The 23451-nt window shown below is 45.0% G+C and overlaps 1 protein-coding gene and 1 pseudogene across 2 annotated transcripts in view; both read left to right on the forward strand.

Annotated features, from left to right (window-relative positions):
* Nucleotides 1-23451, forward strand: part of glrbb (glycine receptor, beta b) — a 228714-nt gene that overhangs the window by 41589 nt on the left and 163674 nt on the right. The window lies entirely within an intron of this gene.
* On the forward strand, nucleotides 10680-11035 carry LOC137356633 (V-type proton ATPase subunit F-like; annotated as a pseudogene).

Here is a 23451-nt window from a genome sequence, read left to right on the forward strand (position 1 = left end):
TAGTACTCTAGCACTGAAAACTGCAAGAAAGCCTGTGTTACGATCAGGTGAGAAAGAGGACTAGGTTTCCCTTTCAGCCTTCACCTGGTCTTACTGCAACACAGTTTAATTTTAAACACACCATGTTTTAGCTCCCCCTTGGTGAATCCTTGTTCACTGCTTTCCAATTATAAGGCAAAGAAACCAGCACAAACAGGCTTTCTTACGTTTAAGGAAGAAAAGTTAAAATTTATTGTAGTTAAACTTAAACTCTAATTTGGTTGACGCCGACGGATACACGACATACCCATGTTAGCATGGATACGCGATACATACATGCAAATACAGACTGAAAAGAACAGAAGAAAAATAAAGTGGAAAAATTTGAGGCAATATCTGAAGAGTTGTTGTTCGGTTCTTCGAGCTCACACGAGAGTACTTGATTGGAGGTAGACCTTACTTTTTGTTGGGGCCCAGTATTCTTCTTAACTCTTGTTCGCTGTGGGAGACTTTTCTCTGTTGGGGTTCATGTGCCTTCAGTGGATTCAAAGGCTTGAGAGAAAGAGATTGGAGCAGACAGGAGAGATCTTCTCAGTCCAGGAGCAAACAGACATTCTGCCTTCAAACTCTCTGTTGCCAGTTCAAATGAAAATCCTGGAACAGCCAGGTAGTCAAGTGACCAGCTGGTCTAATCAGTCATGGCCCTTGTGGATTGTATCTCATCAGGCCCTGGAATGCACTTCCTCACCTTCGATGTCTGTTTGTATGCAAATATTTTTTTCCAGCCATGGCTGATCTGTTTAACAAGTCAATTCCTCGCTCCAACAACAGTTAAAAATCAATGTTCATGACAAAATTGATGTGCCTCGTTCTTGGCAGGTAGGGGCCTAGCATGATACCTCCACACCTAGCGGAATGAAATGCGATTTGAGAAAAGTGTATTTCATTAAAAGGGTCGAGAGAAAAATATAAGATACAGAAAATAACCATGCGTTTCTCTCACTCATTCACAAATCCTAAAACTTATTAAAATCGTCCCTTTTTTGGCTTCCCAATAAACATGTGGTTCTTTTTTGGGGAGGTTTCTCTTCCATGTAACCATTTCCATGGCTGCCTAGGGACTTTGTTCCTGTTGAGGTCTGAAAAGGGGGAAGGGTAGGGTTAGATTTAATTAGCTCTAAACTGAATTTTTTTTCTCAGGAGAGTCAGTAGTGGGTGGGTCTAATCTGAACTCTCTTTCAGTGCTTTGCTGAGTCATGCAAAGGCTTTAGACTTTGGGGATGGGTGGTTTTCTTTGGTTCTGACTGTGGGTGAGGATTCTTTGCTAATCTCCCCTTTGTCCCAGAGGACACTCTGCCTGCAGGTATGTGTGCAGACTCAACTGCACTTGACTAGGTGAGGTCTTTCTTTGTCTCTGAAGGTTCCTGTAAATGCTGTTAGCAACTGTGGTGGGGTGCTTCTTGTGTCTGCATTTCTGTAGGAGGATGTGCGGTCTAACTTTTCACATTTTTCGGGGTTGGCTGACTGAACAGTAGGAGTTTTCATCCAGGATTCCTCCTGGACTTTTTTTAACCTGTCCTCTTGGTAACTTTTTCCCCTTCCCTGCCTAACCTTTTTCCAGCCTTGTGCCTGCCTGGCCCTTTTTGTTCCCGGCAGGGGTCACTTACAGTTCACCAGCCCTCTGCTGGAGTCTCCCCCTAACACCAGTACAGGACTTGGGGGTGCAGGTTTCACTGTAGGTTGGGGTTTCCCCTCAACCTGGCAGATGTGGCAGCTTCTGCAGTACACCACCACATCTTTGTGGCGTTTTGGCCAGTCAAACTGCTGTCTTATGCAGGCTTTGGTCTTTCATATACCGGCATGTACAGCCACTGTAGTCTCGTGCGCCATTTTTAATATTTCTCTCCGATACTTCTGCGGCATCACTAACTGGTGAACTACTGCCCATTCCTTGCTCTCAGATCTGTGAGGAGAACTCCATTTCCTCATCAGTACCTCATTCTTTAAACAGTAGCAATCAGGGAGTCCTCTGCTTCACTTTCAGATTGGGCAGCCCTGGGTCTCCTAACTTTCCAAAGAAAGTCTCGGGCAGGCAGACCTCATGGTCATCTGCTGGCAGTGCCAATGCACTCTCCTGTGGGGGAGGTGGTTTGATCATGGCCTGATCCACTACACATTCAGTGAGACTGAAGGGGTCCGTCTCCCGCTGCTGCCCTGTCTCTCTGACCTCCTGTAGTCATTCTTTCACTACTGAGCGGGCTACCACCTTCACCTCTGCTCAAATCATTACCTAGGAGCAGGTCAACCCCGTCCTCAGGAAAACTAGGGACAATCCCTACGGTCACCAGTCCCGAAACTAGGTCGCACTCCAGGTGCACTCGATGTACAGGTACAGGCATACACTGCCCTCCAATAACATTCTGGTGTTCACTGCACTCTCTGAGGCAAAGGTCAGGCCTGTTCCCAGTAAAGGGGATCTAGTGAGCCCTGTGTCCCTGAGAATTACTATGGGCTTGCTTGCCCCACTCGATGGGTATGGGGTTACTTTCCCTTCAAACACGAAACCTTGATAACCCTCAGGAATCCTGTTAAATTTTCTTGCACTTGCTGCCGTCAGCTTTCTGGGTTTCACTCTTACTGCAGTTAAAGCCACAGCTTGTTCTGCGGTGCTTTCCATCAGGGTCTTGTCTTCACTGAGCTGGTAAGCCCTGATTAACCCTACCAGTTTTCCCTTTAGTTTCCAGCAGTCAGCTTTTAAATGTCCTGCTTTATTACACTGGAAGCACACAGGTCTCTGGGTCCCGCCCCTGCTCTTAGCACCTTCCTTCTTGGCTAGAGGAGGGCCCCCTGTGTCTCCTGCTCTCTCCCAGTTCTGCTTCGGCTCCTTTCACCTTCCCACCTTTTGTCCTTAGGATTAGTGGAGGTGGTTAGGAAAGGTTCTCCCCTGGGAAACCAACTTATAAATTAAAGCAAACTCATCAGCTAGAAGGGCTGCTTGTCACGCTCTCTGAACCCACTGCTCCTCTACATGGGTCTTTATGAAGAGTGGGAGAGAGTTTTTAAATTCTTCTAACAGAATTACTTCTTTGACATTCTCATGGCTGAGCTGTACTTTAAGAGCCCTCAGCCACTGGTCAAACGCCAGCTGCTCACTTCTTTCAAACTCCAGATAAGTTTGATTAACTTACTTCTTGAGGATTCTAAACTTTTGGCGATAGACTTTGGGTACTAATTCATATGCTCCCAGGATAGCACTTTTTGTCAGTTCATAATTTGATGAACTCTCATTTGGCAACAGTGAATAAACCTCATGGGCTTTTCCAGTTAGCTTGCTTTGCAGTAAAAGAGGCCAGGTCTCAGCTGGCCATTTTAGCTGCCTTGCCAGTTTCTCAAAGGACACAAAAAATGCTTCTATATCCTCTTCGTTGAATCTTTGAATTAGTTGAGCTAGTTTTAACAATTCTGTATCCAGCTCGGAATTATGCTGCTCCATATTGGCCATGCTTTCACTGGGGTTACTCTGTTGCCCCCTAGTTAACTCAAGCTGCTTCAACTCTCTTTCTTCGCATTCTTTCTGGAATAATCTTTCTCTCTCTCTCTCTCCTGCCTTTCATTTCCTTCACGTTCCTTCTGGAAGGTTCTTTCTCTCTCTCCTGTATCTCTCCTCTTTCTCTTTCCCTGTCTTCTAATTCAAGTTTCCTTTGTTCCAATTGTATCTTTGCTAGCAGTACCCTGTCTGGGTCTGCTTTGAACCCTGTTTCTGCTTCTTCAGATTCAAGGGAAAAATGGTTGGCCACTGGGCTTGCCACATACAGTGGTCCCACACTGATCAACCATTTTTCTCAGCTCCTCCATAGACAGTGCTTTTAACTTATCCCAAGTTACTTCACTCTGGCTTGGTGAGTCACTAGCCTCAGTTGCAGCCATGTTAGTATTCAAGCACACAAAACCACAAGAAAACCTGTATTGAAATCTTGCTCTTTTTGATTGGGAACCATTTGGCTTCCCACTTCCAATTTCTCTCGTTTGTCTGTGGGTAAAATTCAGGATGGTAGCACCCAAATTTCTGTTACGACCAGGTGTGAAAAGTGTCTAGGGGGCCCTCTCAGTCTTCACCTGGTCTCACCGTAACAGGGTTTAATTTTAAACACACCGTATTTTAGCTCCCGCTTGGTGACTCCTCGTTCATCGCTTTCCAATTATAAGGCAAAGAAACTGGAACAAACAGACTTTCTTAGGTTTAAAGAAGGAAAGTTGAAATTTATTTAACTTAAATAGTTTAGGGCGGCACAGGGGCGCAGTGGTTAGCACCGCAGCCTCACAGCTCCAGCGACCCAGGTTCAATTCTGGGTAATGCCTGTGTGGAGTTTGCAAGTTCTCCCTGTGTCTGCGTGGGTTTTCTCCGGGTGCTCCGGTTTCCTCCCACAAGCCAAAAGACTTGCAGGTTGGTAGGTAGATTGGCCATTATAAATTGCCCCTAGTATAGGTAGGTGGTAGGGAAATATAGGGACAGGTGGGGATGTGGTAGGAATATGGGATTAGTGTAGGATTAGTATAAATGGGTGGTTGATGGTCGGGACAGATTCGGTGGGCGGAAGGGCCTGTTTCAGTGCTGTATCTCTAAACTAAACTTAAAGTTAAGCTCTAATTTGGTTGATGCCTATGGATACGATGTGCCCTCGCTCGCATGCATACGCGATACACACTTGCAAATTGAGACAGGAAAGAGCAGAAGAAAAATAAAGTGGAAAAGTTTGAGGTAATATCTGAAGAGTTGTTGTTACGGCTCTGAGCTCACTAGAGTCCTTGATTGTAGGTAGATATTTCTTTTCACTGGGGCCCAGTATTCTTCTTAAACCTTGTTCGCTGTAGGAGACATTTCTCTCTTGGGGTTCATGTGTCTTCAGTGGATTCAGAGGTTTGTGAGAAAGAGATGGGAACAGACAGGAGAGATCTTCTCAATCCAGGAGTAAACAGACACTCTGCCTTCAAACTCTCTGTTGCCAGTTCAAAAGAAAACCCTGGAACAGCCAGATAGCCATGTGACCAGCTGCTGTAACCAGTCCTGGCCCTTGTGGATTGTATCTTATCAGGCCCTGGAATGCGCTTTCTCAGCTTCGATGTCTGTTAGTATGTAAATGTTTTTTTCCATCCACGGCTGATCTGTTTAACAAGTCATTTCCTCACCCCAACAACAGTTAAAAATGACAAAATTGATGTGCATCATTCTTGGCAAGTGGGGGGCCTAGCATGACACCTGTAAAGAAGTTTTTAAATTATTGCTAGGGATCAATTAAGCTTCCTGGTTTCAAATTCCCGTTTGTCTTTCGATCCTGAATGAGACCCCAAATTTCTGTTACGGTCAAGTGAGGAGGAATTTAAGGGCTTCCCTCTTTTCCCTCTCCTTGTTCGACCACAACAGGTTTAATTCTTTCTTAAAGTGTATGTACAGGCCAATTCATTAGGTGTTTGATTACTTACCTGCTATGATCATAACAAGAACCAATCAGACAGGTTTTCTTGAGTTAACAAAGAAAGAGGTTAACTTTTTATTGTACCTAAACCGAACTAATAAAATAATAACGCACCAACTTTCACTCTCGGGCACGCACTAGAGGCTTTCACACACACACAAATAGGTTATAGAGTGGGGAATGGTATATTGTTTGAATTGGAGTTCACAGGAAAAAGGTATACAGTCTGTGGAGGTTGGTGATTCAATTGGCATCTAGCTGAATTCAGCATTCCTGAGACTTTTAGTTTGAAGAGGTAGATGAATGGTTCAGTGAGTCTCTTGGAGATAGCGATGCAGATGATTTCCTCCAACTGGGTTTCTGATTGTAGCCTTCAAGCTGAAATGGAGAGAGAGAGAGAGAGAGGGACACCCACTTAGGGTCTGCTCAGTCAGAGCCCAGTTGCTTCCCCTCTGCTGCAGAGAAAACACTATCTTAAAACCACAGATTGGGAGGGGCTTGTCACACGACATTCACTCAGTGATTCAAGCATAGCAGTTAGCAGTATTTCTATGCTTGCTGAGAGATTAGGTAGTTCCTTTAAACTTCCTGGGTCTTGGTTCTTGTTGGGATATTAGCAGACAGTTCATCTCTCTCCTCACAAGCATTGCAGTGCAGGATAGAGTTGCAAATTTGGTAACCAACTTAAGCTGAAAGGATGACTTTGCTGGCGGCTTGTCTTTTTAAAAAGTGCCTTTTAGAAAAATATAAATTCAGATCTCCAGTCAGTGGACCAAAGAAAATTATCATTCCACAAAACACAGTGACATAACATCAGACATGATCAAACTAAATGGTGGAACCAGGTCGAGGGGCTGAATGTCTTATTCCTGTTCTGGTGTTCCTTCCTTTCAATGGAATGAAAATCAGGACAATTTTATAAATTCACAATTCACTCCAGCAAATTGCTACCCAAACACTGAAGACAAAAATCCATGATCTATCATAAGAGCTCACAGCCAGTTGAGTTGTGGTGGAGTCAGGCACATAAAACTAATTGCAATTATCAAGCAAAATATCAATTGTGAACTTGAAGCAGTGATTGAGGTTTCTTGACTGTTTTGGGGAAGGGCTTTATATCATGAATTAGCCAAACTGCAGAGTGATATTTGGCTTGCTACTTGCTGCAAAACCTCATAATTGAGAAGGGCCTGCAAGGCAATCAACAAAGAATATACATGTGCCAAGACTTGGATTAGAAGGAACTACATCTGCCAGCACTGGTTGAAGATAAATTGGTTTATACATGGGAGGTAAGGGAAAATCTGATTAACAGATTCTCCATAGGTGGTGATAAAGCATACAATTGGATGATTCTTCGTCAACAGGGCACCTGTCAAAAATATTACTCAGTCTTGTATGGAAAGTCTGTTTCATGCTGTAAATCAGGTATGGCAAAACTATCAAATTTTAAGAACAGGGAAAAGGAATTGTAATATATGGCGCCTCAGATTTTCAATACTGACTGATACTCTATGACTATAACTGGCACAAGTGTGCTGTGCAAGGAATTTTGAAACCTAGCCATGTTTTGATATGCTTTGTTTCTAACTATTTACTTGGAATCTGAATACTCTCTTAGTCCTGCTCTCTTACACTCCCTCCCTCCTCCTCTCTCACTCGCCCTCTTCCTATGTCTCATTCTTCCTCTCTGAGTCCATCTCTTGTTGCTCCTTTCTAACTCCTTTTATTTGTCTTTCTTTTATCGTTTCTTCACTCTCTTTTCCCTCTCACCCTCTGTTTCATTCCCATTATCCATGATTATCAATCCTTCTTTCTCGCCTTTTTCATTCCCTCTTTTCTCATTGCTTCTCTCTGTTCTCTCATTCCCTCTCTATATTTCATTTATTCTTTCCGTTCATTCTATCATTGTCTCTTTTCTTTGTTCTTTCATTCCATCTCTTACACTGGTAGAGGCTCTTTGTTTCTTTTGCCAAAGTTACACCTCCATTTCAAGTGACACCATCTTTTGCGTTGCACAGGCCAGTACACTGAAGGTTTCTGCAAGTGTGAAGCAGCAATATTATTCCTTTCTTGCTCCCTTGTTGGATTATGAACTGATTTTTTAAAGCTGATTGTGCAAAGCAGGTGTAAATGTGGGCATCGTGGCATAGCCAGGACAAAACTAGATAAAACAAAAATGAATCCATAAGCATACAAATAAATAAAATAATTTATTTTATGGTTTGCTTGTCACAGTGCAGCCATCTGGCACAGCCCTCTGCACAAAGCAATCCCAGTCAACAACACGGGCGGCACAGTGGCACAGTGGTTAGCACCGCAGCCTCACAGCTCCTGGACCCGGGTTCAATTCTGGGTACTGCCTGTGCGGAGCTTGCAAGTTCTCCCTGTGACCGTGTGAGTTTTCGTCGGGTGCTCCGGTTTCCTCCCACTGCCAAAAACTTGCAGGTGATAGGTGAATTTGCCATTGTAAATTGCCCCTAGTGTAGGTGGTTGGTTGGGATTACTGTAGGGTTAGTATAAATGGGTGGTTCTTGGTCGGCACAGACTCGGTGGGCTGAAGGGCCTGTTTCAGTGCTGTATCTCTAAATAAATAAAATCCGTCCCTCTCACTGATACTCATTGCTTGTCAAACCATTCTTCAGAAGGCTACTTGACAGATTTCAGGCAACAGTGGAGAGGATAGGGCAATGGAGTTTTGAAATCATGGCCCTGATTTTGCTGTCCCAATAGCAGCAAACATTGAGGTTGCACTTGTGCCAAAAGCAGGAAGTTGCAATGCATCTCAGTTGGCTTCGGAAGAGCCTCCGATGATGGTCCCACTGGGCCACTTTGTGAATCGGCAGAGACTCGTATTTTGTCAATTTGCACTGATTGCCCAGAACTAGCTTTGGATTTAGTGTTGATTTATTTAGAGCTGGCATCAGCAGCCTGCTCGGGAGTGCATCCACATCTGTAAACATCTTTAGTTATAAGCAAGGAATGCATCACTTCTGTATAACTTTCTGAGGCAACTTTTAAATTATTTTGATTTCATTCATACCAAAAGTGAATTACTGTAAACACCGAGGTCTCAAACACTGAGCTCAAACTTGAACAGTTGTTACACCTTCAAGAATTGCTACTGGCAGGAGGATAGTACCCTGTCACAGTAGCGCATTCCTGGTTTCAGAGGTTTATTTTAGAGTTGTATTAACAATTTTAAGAAACAGTAAAGAGCTAAATGCAGTCACCGACTATATTTGGGAATCAGAGTCAATGCCAGAGGCTTGCAAGCAAGGGTTAATTATCCTGGTTATAACTAAAACCTAACGCACATGCAACTCTACCCCTGGATTAGTGTACTGATAATCAGCATTTAGAAATTTGAATGGCATGTCAGCACTTAGGATAATTACAGAATATGTCATAACCGCAGAAAAGTATAAGTGGGAACAAGTTTAACTGCCCATTTAACAATCTTGTTTCAGGGGAATTAATGCACAAATTGGTAGGGAGTCAACAGAAAAGAAAAGAAATTCATGATTGAATTTATATTAATCACAAAAAACTAAATTATTGCCATATTATTTTAGATTAATACAAACAAATGTGATAATTATATTTCATTACTTGATGATTAAGCTTTTTGTGATCCATTTTTAAAATTATGTTTGTTATATGATTTTATTTATTTAATAGTGCTAATTGTTGTCGTGGGGCCCTTTTAACTGGAATTATTCCAGCACATTCTGTAGAAAATCTTTCATATATCAATTGTTTTAATTGAAAGTTCAGCAAAAAGAAAAGGGTTCACACTACAGTGTGTTTGGAGAAAGGTGAGCTGAACTCGTGTGCATCGAGGGCATTTGATGTAAATATAATTTGATTTTACCTCCCGGTTTTTATTTTAGAGAGAATGGTTAAATGGGAGTTGATGTTGAATTGAACAGGTCTCCCCCCAGCCATAGCATTGAAACTATCAGCTTTTCAAAGAGATCGTGGTAAAAATACGAACTCACTTTCAGACAATCCTTTATCCTTAGTGTATATAAAATAATTTTTAAAATGTTGGATTTTTTGATCACCTTTTGCATAATAAACCTATTTCTTGACTTGGTTGATCAGCCCCTCTTATATATGAGGTGGTAGCTAATTCGACTGACCACAAGGGGGATATCTTCAGCTGTTGATGTCATTAAGGGGGCATGGCTTTGCTGGGAATATGCCTTGCTGCAAGGCTTCGCTGATGCTTTCGACAGTGGACAACACTGCAGCAAGAAGTTGAAATTCTCGCTGCAGTCAACGAAATAGATAAGTTTGCATTTCTCAGTACAGTCAGTAACAAACACCATCACTTTGCCACTGACTGCAAAATCTAGGCCAAAGTTTATGATTTGTAAACATTGAACATGTAAGTGACTATTTAATACAGTATTAAACAACTACGTGATTTTTTCACTTCCTTTTCCTATTACTTCCAAATTGTGTTACCCCTGTGGCTTCAGCAGAGCTAGAGAATGGCTGCTCATTCCCTGGCTCTGACTATTCAGATCGGAGCTAACGTCCTCCAGATTTTGGATTCCATGAAGGCCTTACCAAACACTGCCCAACCTGTACCTGTGCAGGATCAGATTTGGCCATTGAGACAGGAGGCAGTATGTAGGGCTCTGACTAAGAGTGGGCGCAAGTGGGGAAGAGTGGGAGTGCTTTGAGCAGAGTTGCCACTTCCATGACCCGTTTATCCATCTTCCCTCTCATGGCTCACCTCAATTCCTTCCGAGCCAAGAGCTGGAGAGCATTTTGCTGCAAGTCAGTGAGGCTTTCCTCCATCCCATTTAAGGTGGCATGCAGGCTAGCATGCCCTCCATTGCCTGCAGCATCTGAATCTCCATGCAAGTGGCCACTCTTTCCATGGAGGTGGACATCAGCGCAAAGACCTGAGACACCATGACACTCATGGTGGAGACAGATTGTCCAATCTCTCTCCAAGGGTGTGCAGTGCTTCTGGAAAGACTGACAGAAACCCATATTTTTGCTAATGCTCCAGATGCTCTTTGATATTTGAGCAGAGCTTGGATCTCATGCATCCTCCAATGAAGAGCATAGAAAGACAACTTTTGTTGAGGGTCACTGTGAGGGATGATTATGTCATGGCAATAACATAAGGGTGAACATTAGTGGTAGCTGTTCAGATGGGGATGTGAGATGGTGCCTCAAGAGAGGCCAGATGGAGTGGATGCCGGGATGGCTATGTGGGGTAAACTGAGAGCTGTGCTCGGAGATGAGGATACCTGCACTGGCTTCCTACTTGGTGGCATCGGCGAATTGAATAAGAACTGTCAGCCCAACTTCCTGGTGGTGGAGAAGGAGACGAGCGTGGCTGAGATTGAGGAGACCTTCAAGAGTTTCTTGCGCCATGATGATATTGGGATCATCCTGATCAATCAGTACATTGCAGAAATGATTCGTCATGTCATTGATGCCCACACACTCTCCATTCCTGCTGTGAAATCCCATCCAAGGAACACCCATACAATGCTTCCAAGGACTCCATTCTTAGTCATGCCAAGGGAATGTTCAGTACTGATGAATTCCAGTAGCTGGACTTGCCCAGTGCTAGCCCTGTGGCACAGAGCAACATGCACCAGTCCTCACCCACACCGTCCCCTTGTGTTGTCTTGCTGCATGTTGTGCAGCGTGCTGATTCCTCTGAGGCTGCCATCTAATCCGAACAGGCTCTGCAGAAAGGCCTTCTCCACTCTTACTGGAGATGGGTGTCCCAACCCAGTGCTTAATGAGTTTACACCGAAAACTAATCCCGGGTGGAAAATGGGATTAGAATAGATAGGTGCTTGATGGCTCGCACAGACACGATGGGCCGAAGGGCCTGTTTCTGTGCTGTATAATTCTATGACTATGGCTCAATGAGTGCTGTGCAGGAGAAGGCTGGGCAAGTTAGAGTGAGGGTCTTGCATTTCAATGTGGCATGCCACTCACCTTTCCTTGTTTGATGAAGTCATTAGAACCTCTTGCAGCACTGTATTCAGGAATGAGGCACTCTTATGCCACTTCCAGCTGTGCCTCCTTGGCCTCCGAGGCAGGCTTCATCCTCCAGTCTGCTGGTAACAGAATCTCTCTGTGGGCTCTTACAGCCCTCATCTGTATGTATCTGTGAACCATGGGCAGCTTTCCCTTGTTGACACTCCATAATTCCAGTGGCTGGTTCTCTCCTGACAGTTGTAGAGTGCCTCCATTCTGATCCTCACAATACGCTTTAAATCGTAAAGCGTCAATGGTCAGGTATAGGTCATCATCACGCCCATCCACTCTAATTGGTCAAAAAACCCAGAAATGGGATACTAATGCTGTGTCTCAGTTAAAAGGCCACTGAAAAACCCGCTGCTCAAAATTTCAGGTTCCTGACACGCTGCTGGCTTCCCCAGCTGTGAGTGGGTCAAAACATTTAGGGCAGCATTTTGCTCTTTGGGTTGGGGCCCCAACTTTGGGGTCAAATGGGGGTCATAACCCTGCACTATGTGGAAAACTGTCACCAAGCAGCGATTTTTCCCTGAATTGGCCAATTAGTGGCCAGAAGATGAGCCCACCTCCAATTAAGGATGGCAGGCAGGCTCTCGAAGCTGGAGGGCCAATAGGAGGCCATCAGCACTGATGGAGCAGCAGCTTGCAGTTCAGGTAAGAGAGAGAGAGAGGGCGTCTCCATTTTGAGGTGCCCTCTCCAACTTTTAAACTTTTTATTTAAAAATGTCTTCATCAGCTGGGCTACCACACCATTGTGGAAGGGAAATCTCCCTGATGTTACATTCCTAGTCACATTTCCATTGATGCCATCTTAGAAGACATACAGCCCTCTGTAGCGACTGTTTTAATGTCTCAATACCAGGAGCGTCTGCTGATTTTAGATGAGAACTGAAAATATGTTAAGAATAACCCAAGAAAATGATGAAAATCTCTTACGATGGAAACAGCACACCTTATGTAACACATTAACTTTAAAATTCTAAACCTTGTTTTCAAATCCCTCCATGGCCTCATCCTTCCTTAACTCTGTAACCTCCTTCAACACCACAACCCTCCAAGCTATCGACACTCATTCAATTCTGGACTTTTAAACATCCCCAGTTTTAATCACTCCACCACTGGTCCTCATGGTCCTAAGTTCTAGAATTCCCTCCCTAAACCTCTCTTTGCTCCTTTAAGATGCTTCTTAAAACCTATTTGACCAAATTTTTGGCCATCTGCCCTAATACTGCCTTATGCAGCTCAATGTCAAACTTTGTTTGATAACTTGCCTGTGAAGTACCTTGGAACTCTTTACTACATTAAAGCTGCTGTATAAATACAATTTGTTGTTGACTGAGGGATATATATTGGCCAGGACACTGAGAAGAATTCACCTGCACTTCTTCAAACTGGTGCCATGGAATCTTTTACATCCACTGAGAGAGCTGATAGGCCTTGATTTAATGCCCTATCTGAAAGATAGCACCTCCAGCAGTACAGAACTCCCTCAGTACTGCACTGTCAGACTAGATTTTTGTGCCCAAGTCTCTGGCGTGGAACTTGAACCCACAGCTGACAATAAGTTGCAAAATTGTAAATATGTTAGAAAAATGGTACTTTGGCCATGTGCAAGAGGAAGGTTTGGTGACTGAAAGGAAATGTGCTCAGTTAATTAAGTAAAGTTGTGGTCTTGTTATGTGTTATGGAGGCTTCATGTGTAAAGTGAATTCTATACAGCTTGTGTTTGTGTTTTTGAGCTGGTTCCTGATTTGAGACTGGGGGTTTCCAAGTTGAACCCAGGCACAGTGGCGCAGTGGTTAGCACCGCAGCCTCACAGCTCCAGCGACCCGGGTTCAATTCTGGGTACTGCCTGTGTGGAGTTTGCAAGTTCTCCCTGTGTTTGCGTGGGTTTTCTCCGGGTGCTCCGGTTTCCTCCCACAAGCCAAAAAGACTTGCAGGTTGGTAGGTAAATTGGCCATTATAAATTGCCCCTAGTATAGGTAGGTGGTAGGGAAATATAGGGACAGGTGGGGATGTGGTAGGAATATGGGATTAGTGTAGGATTAGTATAAATGGGTGGTTGATGGTCGGCACAGACTCGGTGGGCTGAAGGGCCTGTTTCAGTGCTGTATCTCTAAACTAAAGACAAATGAACAGTCTTGTGACTGAGGATAAACAGTTTTTTTTAAACCAGATACGACGTGTGATTGGATTTTTAGTTTCAGTTTGTTAAGAATTCTCCACAGGGTGTTAGGCCGGGAAGGAAAAAAAAGCAGTGTGAGTTTGTCAGGAAAACACCAGAGAGTGTTAAGCTAGAAAAAGGCTGTGTCGTTTTCACAAGCAGTCAGCTGCAGAACTGGGTGTTGTTGGTTTCAAAAGAGTCTCCTAGGGCTGCTGAACTGGAAAAAGCTAGGGGCTGTTGGTTTTAACAGGACAAGGCTATTTCGATTGGAACCTGTTTTGTGGTAGCTGACCCTTGGAAGATACAAGTTGCTACCATTGTCTTTGGCGACTGAAAAGTTATCAGCAGAGCCATGCCGTCAGGATGGTAGTGGGCGAGACCGAAGTGATTTGAGAGGAGATAGGATCAAATCATTAAAGGGAAGATTGCATCGCTCACTACCGACAGGACATCATTATTTCCATATTCACATCCTGGAGGACGGGGCTTGAAAAGCGACCTGAGGAACATTTTGTTGTGCTGTGAGACTGATCAGTGGACGATAAGGATTTTCCTTCATGCATCTGTGAATTAACATGTAACCTTTAAGATTTATATATCAATCATGATTTAACTGTTAGTTCATGTTTAATTTATATTGGTTTTGGTTTGAGTGTTAAAGTAGCCGTTATAAAAATGAAGTCTTGTCCTTTTGGTTTTTGGATTCCTAAATTGGGGTCTGTCGGTGGATTTAATTCTTTTTGTTTGTTGCTGGTCTGCTAGCGGATCATAACATATGTTATCAAGCAAGAGATGCACTTATTCATCTTAACAATATAGATATTCATTGGGACATTTCTGAGGTTGTGACTTCATCCTGAACATTCTCTCTTCCATCATAGCTTGTGTGGTGGCCGTAACATTTTGCTGATGCTATACAACCATCAAGTTCAAGGTAGACATATTATTGTCTATACCTCCCTCTCCATCACCTGGAGTGTCAGACCTAGGATTAGTGTAACCCCTTAATTGCATCTCCACAACTTCCCCAATATTAACTGGGATAGTCTTCGTGCAGAAGGCTTAAAGTGGGTGGAATTCTTAAAGTGCATTCAGGAGAGCTTTTTGAGCCAGCACGTAGAAAGTCCGACAAGAGAAGGGGCGGTACGGGACCTAATCTTAGGGAATGAAGCCGGACAAGTGGTCGAAGTGTCAGTGGGGGAGCATTTCGGGGATAGTGATCATAACTCTGTAAGATTTAAGGTAGTTATGGAAAAGGACAAAGATGGACCGGAAATAAAGGTACTGAATTGGGGGAAGGCCGATTTCAATATGATAAAACAAGATCTGGCCAATGTGGACAGGGAGCAGCTACTTGTGGGAAAGGCGACATCAGACCAGTGGGAGTCATTCAAAAAGGAAATAGTGAGAGTTCAGGACCAACATGTTCCCGTAAAGGTGAAGGGTAGGACTGACAAGTCCAGGGAATCCTGGATGTCAAGGGATATAGAGGATTGGATAAAGAAAAAAAAAAGGCTAATGGCAGATTCAGAGGGCTGAAAACAGCGGAGGCCCGAGAGGATTATAGAAAGTGTAGGGGGGTACTTAAAAAAGTAATTAGGAGAGCGAAGAGGAGTCATGAAAAAACACTGGCGGGCAAGATAAAGGAAAATCCTAAGGCATTTTATATGTATATTAAGGGCAAGAGGATAAACAGGGAAAGAGTGGGGCCCATTAGGGACCAAAGTGTCAATCTCTGTGTGGAGCTGGAGGACATAGGTGAGATTTTAAATGATTACTTTTCATCTGTATTCACTATGGAGAAGGACGATGTAGGTGTAGAGATCAGGGAGGGGGATTGTGATATACGAACAATTTAACATCAAAAGGGAGGAGGTATTAGCGGTTTTAGCAGGCTTAAAAGTGGGTAAATTCCCAGGCTCAGATGGGATGAATCCCAGGCTGCTATGTGAGGCAAGGGAGGAGATAGCAGAGGCTCTGACACAAATTTTCAAATCCTCTCTGGCCACAGGAGAGGTACCAGAGGACTGGAGGACAGCGAATGTGATTCCATTATTCAAGAAGGGTAGCAGGGATAAACCAGGTAATTACAGGCCAGTGTGTCTAACATCAGTGGTAGGGAAACTATTGGAAAAAACTCTGAGGGGCAAGGTTAATCTTCACTTGGTGAGGCAGGGATTAATCAAGGATAGTCAGCATGGCTTTGTCAGGGGGAGATCATGTCTAAAGAATTTGATTTAATTTTTTGAGGAGGTGACCAGGTGTGTAGATGAGGGTAAAGCAGTTGATGTAGTCTACATGGACTTCAGTAAGGCTTTTGATAAGGTCCCGCAGTGGAGATTGGTCAAGAAGCTAAGAGCCTATGGGATTCAGGGCAATTTGGCAAATTGGATCCAAAATTGGCTTAGTGGCAGGAGGCAGAGGGTGATGGTTGAGGGTTGTTTTTGCGATTGGAAGCCTGTGACCAGTGATGTACGCAGGGATTGGTGCTGGGACCCTTGCTGTTTGTAGTGTACATTAATGATTTAGACGTGAATGTAGGAGGTATGATCAGTAAGTTTGCAGATGACACAAAAATTGGTGGTGTCGTAAATAGTGAGGAGGAAAGCCTTAGATTACAGGACAATATAGATGGGCTGGTAAGATGGGCAGGGCAGTGGCAAATGGAATTTAATCCTGAGAAGTGTGAGGTGATGCATTTTGGGAGGACTAACAAGGCAAGGGAATATACAATGGATGGTAAGACCCTATGAAGTACAGAGGGTCAGACAGACCTTGGTGTACTTGTCCACAGATCACTGAAGGCAGCAGCACAGGTAAATAAGTTGGTTAGGAAGGCATATGGGATACTTGTCTTTATTAGCTGAGGCATAGAATATAAGAGCAGGGAGGTTATGATGGAGCTGTATAAAACGCTAGTTAGGCCGCAGCTGGAGTACTGTGTACAATTCTGGTCGCCACACTATCGGAAGGACGTGATTACACTGGAGAGGTTGCAGAGCAGATTCACCAGGATGTTGCCTGGGCTGGAGCATTTCAGCTATGAAGAGAGACTGGATAGGCTAGGGTTGTTTTCCTTAGAGTAGAGAAGGCTGAGGGGGAACCTAATGGAGGTATATAAAATTATCAGGGGCATTGATAGGTTAGATAGGAAGAAACATTTTCCCCTAGCAGAGGGGTCAATAACCAGTGGGCATATATTTAAGCTAAGGAGCAGGAGGTTTGGAGGGGATTTGAGGAAAATTTTTTTCACCCAGACGGTTGTTGGAATCTGGAACACACTGCCTGAAGGGGTGGTAGAGGCAGGAACCCTTACAAAATTTAAGAAGTACTTAGATGAGCACTTGAAACACCATATCATACAAGGCTATGGGCCAAGTGCTGGAAAATGGGATTAGAATAGATAGGTGCTTGATGGCCAGCACGGACATGATGGGCTGAAGGGCCTGTTTTAGTGCTGTATAACTCTTTGACTCTATGACAAATCTACTATCCAAATGGAGGTTCTGCTGCCCAGGTACTTAGTGAGTGACCTGGTTATGATTAAATATGTTGCGGAATTGCAGATAATTCAAATTCTGTATCGGCGGTGCGACTGTCAGAGTAGCGATGCGTGATAAAGAGGAACTGATAAATAGCAGCTCAAGCTATTAACCACAAAGTAGTGATTCTGTACTACATTACTTACCAAGCTCATGGTCTACAGGGCCACAGCTTTCCTGCTGTTCTGTATGCATTGGAGAAGAAGCATCCGCGATGGTGCCAGCCAGTTCGAATAACGGCAACTTGTCCAGGCCCCAACCAAGTGCAAACAGTGGAAGGAGCGTTCGGAAATTCGAGCATCCCATTTAGTCATCTCATCAAACATCACCTGCCCCACCTGTGGCAGAGTGTGCGGATTCAGAATTGGAGTATTCAGTCACCTAAGGACCCACAACCCTGGAGTTGCAGAAAATCATCCTCATTCCCGAGGGACTGCCTCAGAAGAAGAGTTATCCAGCAAAATGCATGGAAAAGCCTGAGTTTGGAGGAAAGACACTTGCAGATACCTCAGGATTTGATTTTAATTTGTTAATCCTGAGCATGATTTGGATAGTACAGAACTATCTCCTGCCCAAAACTGGTAGAAATTACATTAAGGCTGTTGGGGGGAATGGAAATTTGTGTCGGAGCCCTGCGCATCTGGGGATCCGGGGCCTGGGTATCGTGCCGTGGGTGAGGATTTGAGAGGAGAATCTGCAGCTCTTGTTGACACAAGTGGAATCCTCAGAAAGTTTAGTAAAACTACTTAGCTTGGCCTCTTCTGACCACTCTGCTGACATACACCAAGGTCTGGATGTCAGGTGTGGTCCCCTGCAGGCCTCTCAATTTTCTAAGTTGAAATTGCGTTGCAGTGCTAATGATGTCATCAGGCCTTGACTTTTCACTGTTATAGTAGGCCCACACCTGCCTGGGATGGCGACCCTCCCATGCCTGTTTTGAGGTGAGTTACAATGCTGAGAATGCATCGGGAGCGCAGTGTGAACTGCTACCCACCATATTGAACCACCTTATCCTGTTTTCACTGGGCGAGCTGGGTTAAAATTTACCCTATCCAATTCGGCTTTGTCATCGCTGCAGATTTTCCAGGCTGCACAATTCCACCAGATCACTTTTTGTGTCAAGTTTCAATTTCCTGTGGCCACCGCTTGAGGTTTTGTGTGACATTTAGTTGAAAGTAAGCTTTCTCTTTTTGAAGTCAGGGAAATTTTTTTTGACCTCTTGCCACATTTTGTGGGTAGTGGACATGGCATTCACCCAACTGGCAGCATCTTCCCTGGATTGTTTCCTTGCATGTGGATCAGGGATATATTTTCCAAAGTTGAATGTTGCAGCCCTCCTTGTAAGGACTCTTGCATAATCAATTGCATCTCGCCTGGGTGAAACATCTTTGTGGTTGATTTTTTGAACATGGTTGTTAATTTTCTGATGATTGTAATGTTGAAGTTTGCTTCCTGCATATCAAAATATTAAACAATGATATTTGTTGAGCTCATTTAAATCTGCTTGATAAATTCGTTGAACAGAGGGTGGCACAGAGATGCTGGGAGACCTACCATTGCATCCCACCTCAAACTAAATTGTTCTTACCCTACCTATGCGGGGAAAGTCATTGCCATTTCTTCACTACCTCACCGCCAACAATAAATGTAGCCCATGAACCTAATTGATATCTTTGCCCGCTACCATCCCACTACCCCCCAGGGATTGCCAGGAGAAGGGCGGTCGTAGTTCTTGCAGCAGTGGAAAATCTCTGGCTTCTGACCCCAAATAGCTCATCGCTTCTACTTCGGATTTTTGTCATGAGGAAATTCAGGTCAAACTGTCATTCATTTCTTCAGTCTGGCTGCCATCCTGCTAACCCACATTCCTTGCTTCTTCCCATGCTGCCATTTCACCTTTAAGATTTTATCTTCTTCTTCTTCTTCTTCTTCTTCTTAGGCAGTCCCTCGGGAACGAGGATGACTTTCTTCCACTCCAAGGTAGTGGGTCCTTAGGTGACTGAATAGTCCAATCCGGGATCCACACATAGAGTCATAGAGTTATACAGCACAGAAATAGGCCCTTTGGCCCATCATGTCTGTGCCAGCCATCAAGCACCTAACTGTTTTAATCCCATTTTCCAGCACTTGGCCCATAGCTTTGTATGCTATGGCGTTTCAAGTGCTCATCTAAGTACTTCTTAAATGTTGTGAGGGTTCCTGCCTCCACCACTTCTTCAGGCAGTGCGTTCCAGATTCCAACCACCCTCTGGGTGAAAATTGTTTGCCTCAAATCCCTTCTAAACTTCCTGCCCCTGACCTTAAATCTATGCCCCCTGGTTATTGACCCCTCTGCTAAGGGAAAAAGTTTCTTCCTATCTAAGCTATCAATGCCCCTCATAATTTTGTATACCTCAATCATGTCCCGCCTCAGCCTTCTCTGCACTAAGGAAAACAACTCTAGCCTTTTCAGTCTCCCTTCATAGCTGAAATGCTCCAGCCCAGGCAACATTCTGGTGAATCTCCTCTGCACCCTCTCCAGTGCAATCACATCCTTCCTATAGTGTGGCGACCAGAACTGTACACAGTACTCCAGCTGTGGCCTAACTAGCATTTTATACAGCTCCCTCATAACCTCCCTGCTCTTATATTCTATGCCTCGGCTGATAAAGGCAAGTATCCCATATGCCTTCCTAATCACCTTATCTATCTGTGCTGCTGCCTTCAGTGATCTATGGACAACTACACCAATATCCCTCTCACCTTCTGTACTTCCTAGGGTCCTACCATCCATTATATATTCCCTTGCCTTGTTAGTCCTCCCAAAATGCATCATCTCACATTTCTCAGGATTAAATTCCATTTGCAGGTGGGGCAGGTGGTGTTTGATGTGGCGAATAGATGGGATGCTCGAATTTCTGAACGCTCCTTCTGCAGTTTGCACTTGGTCACTGCCTGGGCATGTCGCGTTGTTCGAACTGGCTGGCACCTTCGCGGATGCTTTTCTGCATTTTGGTCGGTCTTGGGCAAGAGATTCCCATGAATCGGTGGAAATGTTGCATTTTTTCAGGGAGGCTTTAAAGACATCCTTGTAGCGTTTCCGCTGCCCTCCCAGTAGCCTCTTGCCATGACGAACTAGAAATCTTGTTTTGGGAGTCTTGTGTCAGGCATGCGGATGATGTGGCCCACTCAATGTAACTGACTAGCCATGACCAGTGCCTCGATACTTGGGGTGTTGGCCTGAGAGAGGGATATTGGAGCACCTCGCTGCTGCACTAGATCTCTGCCTCACCTTCATCTATACATCCCCATAAGCCTCCTTGGCAGTTAACTGCAGCTTCTGCTCGAGTTTCCTACTCATCATCTAGTGTTTCTGTGACATTGCAAGATGAATTTACAGAGCATACACACCTTTCCACATTCTAATTATCGGATGCTGCAACTCATAGCAGGGCCAGCACCAGGACATCATGATGGGCAGAAGTCCCGCACCATGGCTGGATTTTGTGGAGGAGGTGGGGCTCCCAGCATCGGGCCAAAAAGGCAGGAGGAACCCTGCCTCGGCCTTTTCGCAGCCCCCCCAGCGTGATCCTCTGTTGTCCTGGAGATGACGTTTCCGACGCCAGGATCTCCGTCCCTTTAAGGACGGGATCCCGCCTCCAGTAGCTGATGGCCAATCATAGGGACGGCAGCTCAGCAATATTGGCAGCACCACAGGAGTGGTGGCCACTACCGGTACTGCAGAGGCCTTGGATCCAGGCCCAGCGCTGGAGTTCGGGACTTCAGGTAAATGAGGCGGAGTTGCTGGGGTCAAGCCGGAAGGCCCAAGCGAGGTGGGGGTGGTCATAAAGTACAAAGTCCAGGTGGAGGGCTGTCCTAGGAGGTGTACTGTTTCCCCACCGGAGTCCTGCATTGCCCATAGAGGAGGGACACCACCCTCCCCTCCATTAGCCCGCAGAGAGAGCACCTCGTTTTACAAGACATCCTCCCGCATAGCAGAGGCCCCCGCTCCGCCGTTGGTAATATCCCAGCGGCATTGGAAGAGACCCTTCAGTGGCCAATAATAGGCTACTTAAGGGCCTCAATTGACTTCTGTGCTGGAAGGCCATCGTCGGCCTATCCCGCCTCCGGGAAAATTGCTTGGTGACGGGGCAGCGACATGCCCTCAGTCCCCTGCCACGATTCTCTGTGCTCCATCCTGCCTCTGACCCCACCTCAAGGGGGCCCATAAAACCCAGCCCGATGTCACTTCCAGTGGCATAACATTGTCTGAACTTTGGACCGACAGTGTTCTATATTGCATAATGTGTTAAGTATTATAATGGCGATTTATTTTTTCGCAACTTCACACAGTTCCATTTATTGTCATCAATAACTGTCCCTCGATTCGAGGATGACGTTGACTCAGGGTTGCAAGTTTCTGCCATGGGTGTTCAGGTGACTGAGCAGGCTGATTTTTGACCTACAAATCTTTGGCAGGGCATCTCATGTGGGAGTGGAATCGGGAGTGCAGGATTTGCTTCCTTTACTTTCCTTGTCTGCTGTTGTTCTGCCTCATCATTACGGCGTTGGGACTCGAAGCATGATGCAGCTTGTAGACAAATTGTTGCTATTCTGAACAGTTGATAGCAAGCTCCTCCCAGTCACTAAGATACTGTTTCATTAGTGAATAGTGCAAAGTCGTGTAAGGATTCACAGGCTGATTAACAGTCTGACAGATGGCAATCTGATTGCCCTATGCATGGCTGGAACTACCTTGATACCAACCAATAAAACAGTTAGTCCGATACAATGCGAGGGTTTTACTGGCTCCCATGACCCACACAGTGGGGGGCATTTTATGGAGCCTGCAAGAACGGCTATCATGGTGAGCTGGGTGATTTAATTAGGGGGTGGTGATACTTCGCATTCCTGACGGCGGGTTTTATTTTAGAGATTAAGTCAGTGGTGTCTCAGTGGCGGGTCGGGGTTTATTCCGTCCTGTGTCGATTTCCAGCTTTCCATACATTTGCTTAGCATGAATCCTCGTTACCATATAATTATTTAAAATTTCATCCTACCTGTCAAATTAAGTCAGTGGCGCATGGCAATCTCATGGCATCCGGTTCACATTTGTTTAAAGGTGGTGTGCACCAGTTGGCTTTGTGCGGTTGTGTCTGAGGTCATTGGTTTCCTTTCTTGAACTCTTCGGCACAAGAAAGGGCAACATTGGTATGGATGTTTGGCTGTAGGCTCGGGACCAGCAAGGGCGATTCTTTAGCAGTGATGGTGGCTAAGCCATGAGGGAGGGGTGGGTCTTGGGTGCCAGGAGGCACAAGGAAGGGAATGGTCGAGCGTTTAGGATATGGACTAGGTGGTGCTGTTGCTGCTGTTGGTGGGGGGCAGATAATGTATGTGATGGTCATGATGGGCCTAAAGGGAGGGGTGAGTGTTGTCAATGTCGTGGTCCTGTGGGGTGAACTTGGGGTACTGGCTGGTGGAAGGAACAGTCGCAGTCACAGGGACCAGTTCAATTCGCTAGGGGGGGCAGGTCTAGACTTAGGATTGGCTATTCGATAGAATCATAGGGAAGGGAACGGGTCTCAGCAACGACATTGAGGTGAAGAACTGGAAGATCTAGGGTTAGATGGTGACAAGTATAGGCAGAGGGGGGAGAGATGGCATGTATAAGTTAATAATTATCCGGCCCATGGTAATGGGGGGAGGTTCAAGGGTCATAGAGGGAAGACTTAAGGTAAGGTTGGGTGGGTCAACGGTGAGAGTGCAGGCTGGAAGGTGGCAGGAGGAGGGTAGAAGGTGGGGAAACCTGCCTCGAATGTTATCTGCACCATGTTTCCAAGTGAGACTATAAACCAAGTGGTCATTCTAGGAATATAAATCGAAGTGGGAGGAGACCAGTGTTGGGTGGGTAGATTTTAGGCTATGTACAATGCTAGATGCATATAAGCTCATAACTTCAATGGTTGAGCTTCATGGGAAAGCATGGTTCAAGCTTAATGCTTGTCAAACAGTTGCAAAGCTGCAAAGATATTGGCCTCATACACACAATATTTCTGCTACCTCAGGAACAAGAGCAGAGTTTGCGTCTGAGGAGAGCTCTTGTCACTCAGCGGCTGATGCCACAACACCAGCAGCAGGCAGCACAAGAGGGGGAGGCTGCTCAGAATGATGTCATCCAAGGAAGGTATAACAGATGATATGCGCTGGTGCGTCAGCGCATCCTTAGGACAAGGACAAACTACCTTCAAATGTCGGAGAGACTATGCCAGTGACACCTGAAGATGTCACGTGA

The sequence above is a fragment of the Heterodontus francisci genome, chromosome 1 (assembly GCF_036365525.1).
Source record: "Heterodontus francisci isolate sHetFra1 chromosome 1, sHetFra1.hap1, whole genome shotgun sequence".
NCBI lineage: Eukaryota > Metazoa > Chordata > Chondrichthyes > Heterodontiformes > Heterodontidae > Heterodontus > Heterodontus francisci.